At 31.8% G+C, this 12,411-nt stretch overlaps 1 long non-coding RNA gene across 1 annotated transcript; it reads right to left on the bottom strand.

Moving 5' to 3' along the window:
- Positions 1–8,834: 8,834 nt before the first annotated feature.
- Positions 8,835–9,359, bottom strand: LOC131626367 (uncharacterized). The gene is made up of 2 exons (XR_009291113.1): positions 9,323–9,359; positions 8,835–9,231 (listed from the first exon to the last, which is right to left on the bottom strand). It is a non-coding gene; the product is annotated as an uncharacterized LOC131626367 (long non-coding RNA).
- Between the last annotated feature and the right edge of the window lie 3,052 nt (positions 9,360–12,411).

The following is a 12,411-nucleotide window of genomic DNA, read 5'->3' on the forward strand; positions in this document are numbered from 1 at the left end:
TGGACCAGTGAAAGCGGGGGCGCTTAAATCATAGGTCCAGTTATGCTCAAATCTTATGTCAGTACGGCGGGTGCAAGGGAGGACAACACTCTTGACAGTAGCACCACCCACCATAAGGTGATAGCCACCTTCCTTCCTCGTCTTGTTCAGGTTTTATGATTGACGAAGACTGTCTCTATACCTTAGGATTGTATAATAGTGTTTTCTCTCTTCTTGATAAATTAGGTCTGCATGATATCTTTGCTACTAATGCATCTACCTACCCTAGGCTGACAATAGAATTTTTAAGTTCTTTAATTTATAATGTTACGCCTAACACTGCTAGTACCGTAGGTGAAGTTAAATTTAGATTGTTTAATGTTGAATACGAATACTCCACCGACGGTTTAGCCAAGTTGTTAGGGATGCCTTTTGGGGATGGTGCTATTTGTGAAGCGCCTTTGGATTCGAATTGAGATTTCGAAGCTTTTTGGGCCAAACTATCCAAATTAAATGCAAACTCTTTTGATGGCCCACTTGCTTCACATATCCACAATCCCGCCATTCGTGTCTTTCGATTTCTTTTAGCATGCACCATTTTTGCTCGGGAAAACCTGTGTATTATTCTTGGGAGATTTGTTCCCACCTATGTGTTTGGTGGAAATTTAGATTCCTAGGAATAACTATAAGTTTTTTTTTTTAATTTGAAATTAAAAAATAATAAATATGAATGATAGTGTGAAGTTAGAGTTGGATGGACTTATTCCTATGAGAATATTATATTTCCACCTTTTAAATATTGGAATAAAAATAAAAAATTCATGCGCAAATAAGATTCCTATGAGCAAAAAATGCATTGGAATAATTTTTTAAACCTTGAATCAAACATGGAAATCTTGCAATCCCATAGCCATATTTCAAGGAATATAATTTTAAACCTTGAAACAAACACACCCTTAGTCTTTAAATTTAGGTTGCGCTTTATACTCGTGGTCTCTAAAAAAGAAAACACCAAAGTTCAAAACCATAGTATAAAGTGAATACGCCAGGACTATTTTGCCCCAATGCTTCTTAAAGCGTATCTTAAAGAGAACACACTATGCTCTTTAACAAAAACATAAAAGTAAAAAAAGGTATCTTAAAGTGAATACACTACGCTCTTAAAGTGAATACACACTCCTCAAAGCTATGATTTATAAGCTTTATATGTTGTTGCCTATTCATCTGTTGCTTAAAGTCATAAATGTTGTAATGATTAAACCTTTAGGTATAATTAATGCATAAGTTTCTACGACTAAAGAAACAATATTATCTCCATTGTTGACTCATAGATCAACTTCACCTTTTCCAATACTTTACTGTTTCTTAGCCTTGAGCATTAGAGAAAATGTTAAAACCACATCTAGTATCCAATTCCTATGATACATAATTATACAAATTGATTTCTATAATAAAAATACCTGAAATTGAAGTCTTTGCTCCATTATTTTCATCTTTTAGGTGCTTTGGAAATTTTTTAATTTTATGTTCGGTCTTACCATAGCAGAAGTAAGTGCCCTATTTAGCTATACCTCTACTAAGCTTCAAAGCACGAGCTGTAGGTTTGGGTTTGACAACTTCTTTGCCTTTCCTTTTACTACCCTTCTTGTCTTTTGTCCGGCTTCTTTCCAATATTATCCATTAGAATGGTCTTCCTTTTTTATATCAAATTCTACTAAATATTTCTCAACATGCATAGCAGCTCTGGTAGAGTTTTATCCATATCATTCAAATCAATCCGAGGCTCTTCGGAAATGATTACAAGATCCAATTAGTTACATGCTCTTTCCCAAGGGGAAAACAGAACCTTTCAAGGTTATCAATATACCCAATCATGTTGAGTACATGGGAACTACTGCAGCTCCTTCGACTAGCTTGCCTTTACAAAGGGATTTGGAAACTTCAAACCTCTCATACTTAGCCTACTCTTGATAGAGCATCTTTAGGTGTTCGATAAAATAAAATGTTTCAATGTTCTCATTTTGCTTTTCCAATTAAAAGTTCATGGTAGCCAGCATGAGGCATGCATTTTCCAAGGCGTCATCAACATGCTTCTTATAAGCATATCTTTCATCGTGGGCAGCAGAACTTGGAGGCTCCTATTCAATAATAGGTATCTCTAAGATACACAACTTTTTCTCATGTTTGATAGCAATCATCATGTTTTTCTAGACTGGTTACACAAAACTAAGTTATTTAGGTAGCAACTCCTTCTCATTGTATTTAATACAATTCTCGAATATTATCAGTTTGGTGAATAAATCCTTATTCTAATTCTTCATATGGATTGTTCCCAACTCTTTCTTCTAATTGTATATAATCCTATTATAATTAGTTTAGTTATGTTAGACTCGAATATTTACCAATTGGATGTTACATTTATTTCATCCCCTTTTACTAATATAAAACATGCACATCACGGTGGGTGAAAACTATATTATTCAATATTAGTTTTGATGAGTGCTAAATATTAAAGAGATTAAACTTAATATTTATTTTGAGAGAGTTTGTAATTAATTTTATCATAAAAATCTTATTTCATATGCATCAACATATATATAACATATTGATATAGTCATGGCCTCTAACGCAATGGTTCCTCAAAACCAAAGTGAGAACTTAAACCAAACTTACGAACGATCTATGTTATTCCAAGTCAGATCTCCTCGGTTCTTCTCCTTGGATTTTTTTCTTATCTTTATTCATTACATTTCATAAAAGAGTACTCATTTTATATTTAAGAGAATGGGATAACAAACAAAGTTACGTATAGAGAGAACAGAGAAATTCATGTCACACAAGTCGTATTTAAAATTTCCAAAATAAAATAAAAGAAAACTAATGTCATAATTGCTAACCACAAGATAATAGTAATAATAATAATAATAATAATAAATGCACTTTTATAATTATTATTATTATTATTATCATTATTATTATTATTGTTGTTAAATTTTGTTAATTAAAAGAATTAAACTAAATTTTGGTGATTGATCACACTACATGTTAGCACAAACCCTAATCGTAAAACTCATGTTAGCACGACTCTTGAATTGTACTAAATCCTATTACAAGATATTCATATCAACAAAAACATAATGATTGATTGTTCGATATGATAGATCGAAATTCCATTACATCACCATACAAATGACAGATTCCGAAGTAAAATGAATATTGATCATTCGAATGAATGAAAATCATTACACTAATTCAATGGAATAAACAAAAACATATATCTAATATATTGACGTCACACAAAAATGATTTATACTATATACAAATTTATCAATCATATTTGTATCTCTTATTGATGATCGAAGTATCACCGCTTCACCGTACAAACTTTCGATTCCGAAGTATTGTCAATAACAAACATCCAAATTGTACAAAACAAGATGTCAATATTTAATTTCTTCTTATTATTTAATTCATTATATGTTTTAATAGAATTAAGGCAGAAAGTACAAAAAAAGTAGTTATTAAATACATGGTTTTGTAAGAGGCTATAATATTATTGAAAGGAAATTGCGATATAAAATGCAACAAAAACAAAAAAAATTAATTAAGTCGATCCTTACGAATGATCATGATGACTGATAGATAGGTTGACTCTTTAGACCCAAAATCAGAAAAACAATAACGAGCGTTGAACAAAAATGTCCTTACTCAGTCCTCACGAATATAGTGCCTTCAATCTCAACTCTAGCTGATACAAATGAAGATTCTGAAAGAGAGAGAAAACACGGCTAGGATTTCACAAACTGAATTTCATCAAGTGAGAAAATTTCAACATAAGGGTTCTTTTGATTGAACCCATTGAGTGGGCTACAAGATGATTAACTTATGACACTTGCATAACATTCTATTGTTGGAGTGGTAAAGCGGAAAGAAAAAATGTTTGAAATATTATTCCGAAAATTTATCGTGTCCATAGAGAATGGTCGTTAGAATGTCATTCAACGGTTTCTATATTTTCGAGCTTAGGTAAAATGGATTAAAAGTAAAAATATATGAACAGGAAAAATAAATCCATTCTTTGGAAAGAAATTACTCATCAAGCATGCAAATTTACTCACTCCTCACAAACTTAAACCTATCATCAATTATACCCAAGATACAATAATCATCAATGTCATCACGTCTCTCTAACATCAGTGTCCATCTCTTCAACACCTACGAGACATATCACAACTTAGATTATATCTAACCCAAATTACGAGAACAATTGTATTCTTGCATCGCTGATCTCTCACGTGAAACTTGAACACAGAAGCATTAAGCTTCGATAAAAAGTGATTTTCAGCTACAAATCTATCTCTAGATTCCAAAAGCTAATAGATAATCATCCTAAATAAAGATTCGAGGACTATATGTCTATAGCAACCCAAACCCCAACCACAGAGCAAAAATCTAAGATAACAATCGACAGAGATTTGTAAAGCAGATTAAATATAATGTCATGGGAGACAAATATACATGAGTTCAAAGTAAATACATATAAAAAGCCCAAAAAATAGATAAGACACAAATAGGAAGAGAAATAAACCGAAAATCTCACTGGTTTCCAGCGTCGATCGATGATCAATCCACCTCAAATCATCCGTATGCAAGCTCTTTGGTTGTTTTCAAGCATTTTGTACCCAAAAATGGTTGGTGATTGATTAGGAACAAGAAAACCCCAAAAAATACCCTAAAAATGTTTTTTCCCCTATTTATTCACTTTCCAAACCGTCCAGATCGCGCTATGCATGCGTAGCATGCTACACTAGAAAACCAGCTTCTTATTTCAGTCATAACTTGAGAATCGTAACTCCAATCTGCGTCTGATTCTAAGCGTTGAAAAGCTGATTCAATGATCTATCTAAAAATGAATAAATATTAATGAAATTGATGATTTCCTCTTCTTTTATTTGAGCCTTATCCACCGATGAATTGCTCAAAATCGCGTGTTTGAAGCAGTGTCTTCGACACTTTATTGTTCATGCTCAAAATACACATCAATAACTACAAAATAAATAGAAAACTGTCAAATGGTACATAAATGAATAAAAAACACGAAGAATACGTAATATGTACCAAAATAAAAAAACGTGCAAATTCACGCACACGTTAAGGAAAAAGAGACGATAAGTGCTGCAAAACTATATACATAAATAACTAAAAATTGGCACTTATCAAACTCTCCCCAACTTAAACTTGTTTGTCCTAAAAAAAGGTCAAATAACTCAAAGAATCAAAAGTAATAAACCAAAGAATCTTGAATCAACAAGTTTTTAAAACATAAGACAAATGTATGGTTTAAATAAAAACGCACAACAAGGTAAATATTTACACAATCCTACAACGACAACATATAAACAAAACGAATCATAAGTACAAAAATAATGCTAAACATTCTAAAACTTACAAACTCACATCATGAATCACACATAGTAAAATTCAACAATAGATGAAAGCTCACATCATGAATCTTGCAAACAAAAGACTAAATTATGCATTCAGGCAAAAATCATATTTAAAACATAAAAGCAAGACTCACAAGGGCTTCTCAAGGTTGTAATGTTACTTGGTTAACACACAAGGGATAATTTCTAAAGCTGATCCAAACAAAAACTTGCATAAACCTAAGGGAGTGATCATTTCACAAAGGCTCAAGCAACACAATTTCAATCAAACTTCTTCCATAATCCAAAGTTGTCATACCCATCATACTACTTATTTGCACAATTATTCAATACTTTTTTCTTTTTCAAAACTTTTCTCTTTTTTCTTTCTTTTTCTTTTCTTTCTTTTTCACATTTTTCTGTAGTTTTCTTTCTTTTCAACCACATAGCAATCCACACAAATAAGTAGCAAACATGTATCTCCCCAACTTGAATTCAACCAACATCAAAGTGAATATTCCATACTTTCTAAGGCAAGGTACAGATTCAAACCAAAGTCATGGTTGAGGGTTCAAGAAAACAAAGATTAAAATCCATGCAAAAAGGATAACTAAATACTCAAGGACAAGCATAAAGTTTAAAAGCAACATGGACATCGACAAAAGCTTAAAGGGGTTAACAAATGATCACACACTCATAAGGTGAATTGACTATTTGACTATGGTGGTTGTGCTCAAAATTAAACAAATTTCTTGAACTTTTTCATGCTTTCATACAATAAACACAAATAAAAGATTAAGCATAATAAAATTAAGTTAAGACAAAGATTGTGGCCTCCAGCATATATGAACAATGGAAAACTTTCTCATATTTAAGAGTTGGGAACTATAGTGATTCAATTAAAAAGCAAGTAATGTAAAAGAATGAATGAAATGGTAATTGTACAAATGAAAAGTTTCCTAAACATGTTATACTATATAAAGTGATAAATGAGTACCTTGAATGATACAACTTTAAAAACATCATTACCATACATCTGCAATTTGAAACACTCAAACTTGGAAAATCACCTCAAAAATCCTCAAGCTAACAGAGTAAAATTTAAGTCTAAACAACCAACATAAAAATTAGAAATCATAATACTAGTATATATTACTAAATAGTCGTGGTGAAAGTGAGAAGAAAGGGGGCCAACTAAATTCATTGGCGCCAACCTGTAGAGCGCCCTAAGCGGCCTCCAACGCGCTAAGCAGGCTAAATAGAAAATGCAGAAAAATCAACATATTTTCATACACTCCACTAACACCAACACAACTCATTTACAGAATAATACACAAAACTTACAACCATTGGGGCGCCTTCTAACAAGTGCTTGTTTTACATCGTTAGCTCGACGCCTTTATTGTTTTCGTGCAATTGGCAAGTAGCTTCCTCTCGTTGTGCCATGGGGATGTCTCACCACTCAATCCTAAAGAAAGTGTCCTAACCAAAACACTCAACAAAGGTTACATGTACAAATATATACAACACTTGCACAAACATAAAAGAAAACAAAAATATAAAAGTATGAAAAAAATACAACTATTAACATACAAAAAGGAAAAATCGGTGAATGCTGGATTCACAAGTTGAGAAAAGAATATTTAAAATCAAGTACTAGTCCAATTTTAACCTGTTTAGCCAACATTCACCAACAATATATACTCATATGTAAACATATACAAGTAAACATGTACAAGTGAAAATATACAAGTAAACATATACAATAAATACGATGTATATACAAAGCTCAAAACCATAGAAACGATTACGATACAACTCCAACACAAAATATTATTCTAGAAATTTATTAATAAATTAATATAAATATAACACATCTTCGAGATCAAGTTTTATATTAACATAATGAATTTTAATACAAAACACATTTTCTTTAAAATTCAACCATAAGATTTTGTCAATTTTTTCCAAAACTAATAATAAAAAATTTAATCCTAACAATGTTGAGATATTTAAAACAATATTTTCTCTCAAAAACATTAAGGTAATTTTTCTCCATTCATACATTGGTGGAGTAATACAATATAATAATTATCAACAAGTTACTATAGAGTGTTAATTATGACAGAGGTGATCCTTTAGAATTTAGTTGATATAGTCACCTCACAGAGAAAATAAAGTAATAAAATAGAAATACACAAGTTGAATTACATAATTAACAATTGCGCTTTTCAAATTTAATATTGTAGTAATTGATGAACAATATATATTCACGGATGTCTTCTAAAATGACAAGAAAATTAGAAATAAGTAAATATTAAAAAATGCGTGGGAAATAGTTTCAAAAGGACAAAATAGGATAAAGTGTCACATGGACAAGTGCGGTGGTCCCAAGCATCATACCACTTGTCTCCTCCATACCACTACTAGAAAATCCGCTTTTAGTGACCGATTTAGTGACCAAAAATTTTCGCTCACTGTAGTGACTCAATTAGCCACCAATATATGATATTCATGAACAAATTTTAAAAGGTCACTAAATCGGTCACTAAAATAAATTGGCCACCGATTTAGAGATCAAAATTTTGTGACCGAAATTAGCCATAAAAATTTAATATTCTTGAACAAATTTTAAGAGGTCAATAAATCGGTCACGAAAAAATATTTTTATATTCAATCTAACTTATACATAAAAATTAGAGACTGAAATTTCTGTCACTAATATTTTTTGTTTTCTTTTTCTATTTTTAATTCTCTTTATTATGTTACTATTTCCTTTCTATTTTTTTAAGATTTTAATTCTCTTTCAATTTTTAATTTTCACTAAAATTTTCATATTTTTTATTGTTTTAAATATAATATACTTATATCAAACTATATGTATATATGTTTAAATATAAAATATAACAATAGATATTAAGTGGCGTAGTGGCAATTTCTTATTTAAATATGTGGAGATCACGAGTTTGATTTCTAGGTATCATAATTTTTAATTTTATTTTAAGAAAAAGAACTCTAAAATCGGTCTCTACAATCGGTCATAAATTCGGCCTCTAAATTTCGATCACTAAATTCGTCGCAAAAGCTTAATGACTTGCACTTTTTCAACCGAAAAGTCTTAGTCGCTAAACGTTTTATTTATCTTGATTATTCCTACATTCCAACTCTAAGACATACTGAAAGTACTTGAAATATTTATAAAAAAAAATTGATTTGGTTCACAATTCAAGCTTAGATCCATTGAATCGAACCATTCAATCGAATCAGTTTATCTAACATTCTCACCTTTTAATTTAAACATCCACTAATATATGAAATTATAGTCGGTTGTTTGTTGCATTCTCTTAGTACTAATAGTGTTTATACGTATATTTGAATGATTGTTTTATATTGAAAACAAAAAGTAGATAAATTTGAATAAAATCATATAAAAAAATTAAAAAATTTATTTAATTTGATCTTATTTATTTCAATAAAGAATACACTCAACGTTGATAGACACAGTTACAATAGTAGAGATGAGTGTCAAAGTCATGCACACATTTCCCAGTACCTGTGTGTATATATCTAGCCTTACAATTTCCATCACAACAAGAATCACCGCATTGACTTGAGCAGAGTCCAATACCAACTTTGCATGAACTTCCAAATGGTGGCCTATCGAATACACATGTGCATAAGTTGTAGAAGTTACAATTCGATCCTAAAAGTGTAGATGAAGTGCCTGCTCCATAGTTGGTACACTTCTCTTGACAATTTTCGGGAGCACATCTTCCCTGAATTATTGAGCATGGTGTGTTACCTTCTACTACCTGCATCAATTGTACTATTCTCATACAAATTAAATACTGTGAGATGAGATTTATCGTTTATAATTTAACGACCATAATGATAATAGTTGAGAGGGTTATTATTACCTGCAATAACTAAAACATAGATGACAAAAAACAAGAAATTGTATAGCTTAAATGAGGTTAAGGACAGTTTAAATGAGGTTAAGGACATCTGTCACTGTTATAGCTTTTAAAAAATATGACGTATTTTTTGTATTTTTAAAAATAACTTTTGAAAAAAAGACAGAAATTGTGGAAAAGTTACTTTTAGAAATTATGATTAATAAATATACTTTATTGAAAATAAAAAAATAGTCAAAATATTATTTTATTTATTTTTCTGAATATTAAAATTTGTATTTAATTAATAAAATATATAAATGCAGATAAATCCTGAAAACCAAATTTTACATTAACGTAATGGATTTTAATTCAAAACACTTTTTTTTTATTATTCAACCACAAGATTTTATCTAACTTTTTTTAAAAAATTAATAGAATATTATTTTAAAATTCTAACAAATCTAGAAAACTCAAAATAATATTTTACCTAAAAAATATCAAAGTAAATTTCACCTGATCAAACTTTGATGTATAACACCATATAATAATTATTCAAAAATAGTTATATAATGTTTCTTTAAGCAAGAATATATAGATACGAGAACCCAAGTTCTCAAACTTGATTACAAAATTGCAGGAGGAAACCTCGGAAAGAAAAATAACATGTCAATTGAAACTTAGGATAAATAAAATAAAAGATCTTTGCTAAATTCGAAACAGTTACAATTGGGTTGAATAATTTTTTTTTATAAAAGTCCATCTCCAAACCAAAGCTTTAAATCCCCAAACAATGTTGCGAAAATTCCAATAATCATTTTAAAAAACAATGTCATTCCTAAAAATCCAAAGGTTCCAACAAGTAGCCACTCACACCACTCTCTCCTTACCTTTTTTCACTCTCAAAGATTTGCAAAAGGAGGATCATCTCAAAAAACTTTCCTTAAAACTCTCCGCTTTATAATCTCCCATTCCAATCCATTTGGTCATTTTCTTCCATACCAATTCCGAAATACCACAAACCAAAAAAGAATGCAAGGAAAATTCGCCGATACTACCATAGAAAACACAAGTGAGATTAGTATTAGAATAAATACCTCTTTTAGCAAGCAAATCCTGCGTCAGTAATTATTGATAAATTAACTCCATCCAAGAGCTTTGATTTTAAAGGGGACCTCCATCTTCCAAATATACTCAAGGGCCGAATCAAACTGCTCCCTTCGGGCCAAAAGGGATTAGGCAACGCTTTAAAGCGCTGCCATAGGTAAGACAAAACTTTTTTTAATATCAAAGTGTTGCTATATGTTGTTAGACGCTGGCCTTGGGATCTAGAGGGGGAGTGAATAGATCGTTCACAGTTTTACGGAGTTAAACGACTTTTCAGCGGAAGTGATTCTGAATCGACTCGCGTCTATTCCGAACCACTATCGAAACGATTATATATGTGTTTAAAAACCAGTCAAAGACTTGAGGTAAGTGATAAGAGTATACGTTGCAGAATCAAAGCGTTGCTCTTATTGAAAATCAGATTAACTTCTTGTATGATGGACAATGTTTGCAATGCAGTAAGAGTGATAGAAACAAATATACAAACACTTGGTGATAATGATCAAATTGAAGGTGATTCAATGTGTGGTGGATTGTGATGTTTATGTATGTTCTTAATTCACAATCTTAACACTCGAATCGTTGATCAATTTGCAATTATAACCAAATATGAACAGAACGTAAATGAAAAAGTAAAAGCGACAAGAACACGATATTTGTTTAGGCAGTTCGTCGATCGTCCTCGCTACGACTACGTCTGCCCCCAATTCCAAACTGAAATAATCTTTCATTAATGTTGAAAGTAGTATATACAAAGAAGATAACAAAGCGATAAACCATAAACCAATTATGTCGATCCTTTGAATCTTCTTCCCCCTTAATCTTGAGTCAGATCAAGGTTATCCAAGAGCTTCACTTTGATCCCTTTCTGCAGTGTCTTCAATTCCCTCGAACCCTTGTTCTTCAATCTTCACACTCAGCCGGATCCTCGATGAAGCCTCTTGATAAAAACCCTCAAGAAACACCTATCTTGGAGGACAAAACCCGCAGATTTTATTCACCAAAAACCCCACAAATCTTCACCCACTAGGAATCTTCAATTTCGTTCCATGGACGTTATCGAACTCGATCACTAACCCTCAACGCAAGAATGATTATGTGTAATTGTGTTGGAGATGACGAAGAACGAAGATGAGAAGCCTTTGTGTATCTTTCAGTCGTTGGTGTTACTTTGAATAATGAACCTTCGACAATATATATGATAGCTTAACAGTTGGAGATGAGAGAAACAGAATTTTTGGCATTCTTGATCAGTTAGGTCGACCTCTTGTAGTGCTTAGGTCGACCTAGCAGAGCTTGCAGAATTTTGCTCCCAGTTAGGTCGACTTGTTTAAGGAGTAGGTCGACCAGAATCCTCTTCAAATGCATTCTGGGGACATTTTCTCAGATTAGGTCGACCTAGTTGTTGTGTAGGTCGACCTAGCAGGCTGGTATGTAAAATTCATCAATTTAGGTCGACCTAGATGATGTGTGAGTCGACCTAGCAGGAGTATATGGATTTTTCTCCATTTTAGGTCGACCTGGGTTGATGGTAGGTCGACCTAACTGCTACTTTTTTGCATTCTTCTTGTTTTGCTTGTGTTGAGTCAGCCTATAAGCATAATGGGTTGACCTGTTCTATCATGAGTGATCAATGCTTGCTTTTCTTTGAGTTTTCTGCTTCCGCCTTGTTGTTTGAATGCTTATTTGAGTTTGCCATGAATCAAAAACATCTTTGAGTGTAATCTTGTATTCACATGCTCCCCCTTTTTTATGATGGCAAACCATTAGTCGAAGCTTTGGTAGTAAGTGATAAAGACTCAACAAAGCTCCCCCGTACATCCAGCATCTATCTCTCAACAAGGCAATCTCTCAACAAAGCTCCCCCGTACACTCAGCATCTATCTCCCCCTTTGACAACATAAAAAAAAGGACGACGAAAATAGAAGAGTAACAAGAGAAACATAGATAAAATGCTAGCATTCATAAAAAGGTAGCCAGTGATAGCATGAGAGTCAAATGAGCAA

The sequence above is a fragment of the Vicia villosa genome, unplaced genomic scaffold (genome assembly GCF_029867415.1).
Source record: "Vicia villosa cultivar HV-30 ecotype Madison, WI unplaced genomic scaffold, Vvil1.0 ctg.000283F_1_1, whole genome shotgun sequence".
NCBI classification, from domain to species: Eukaryota; Viridiplantae; Streptophyta; class Magnoliopsida; order Fabales; family Fabaceae; genus Vicia; species Vicia villosa.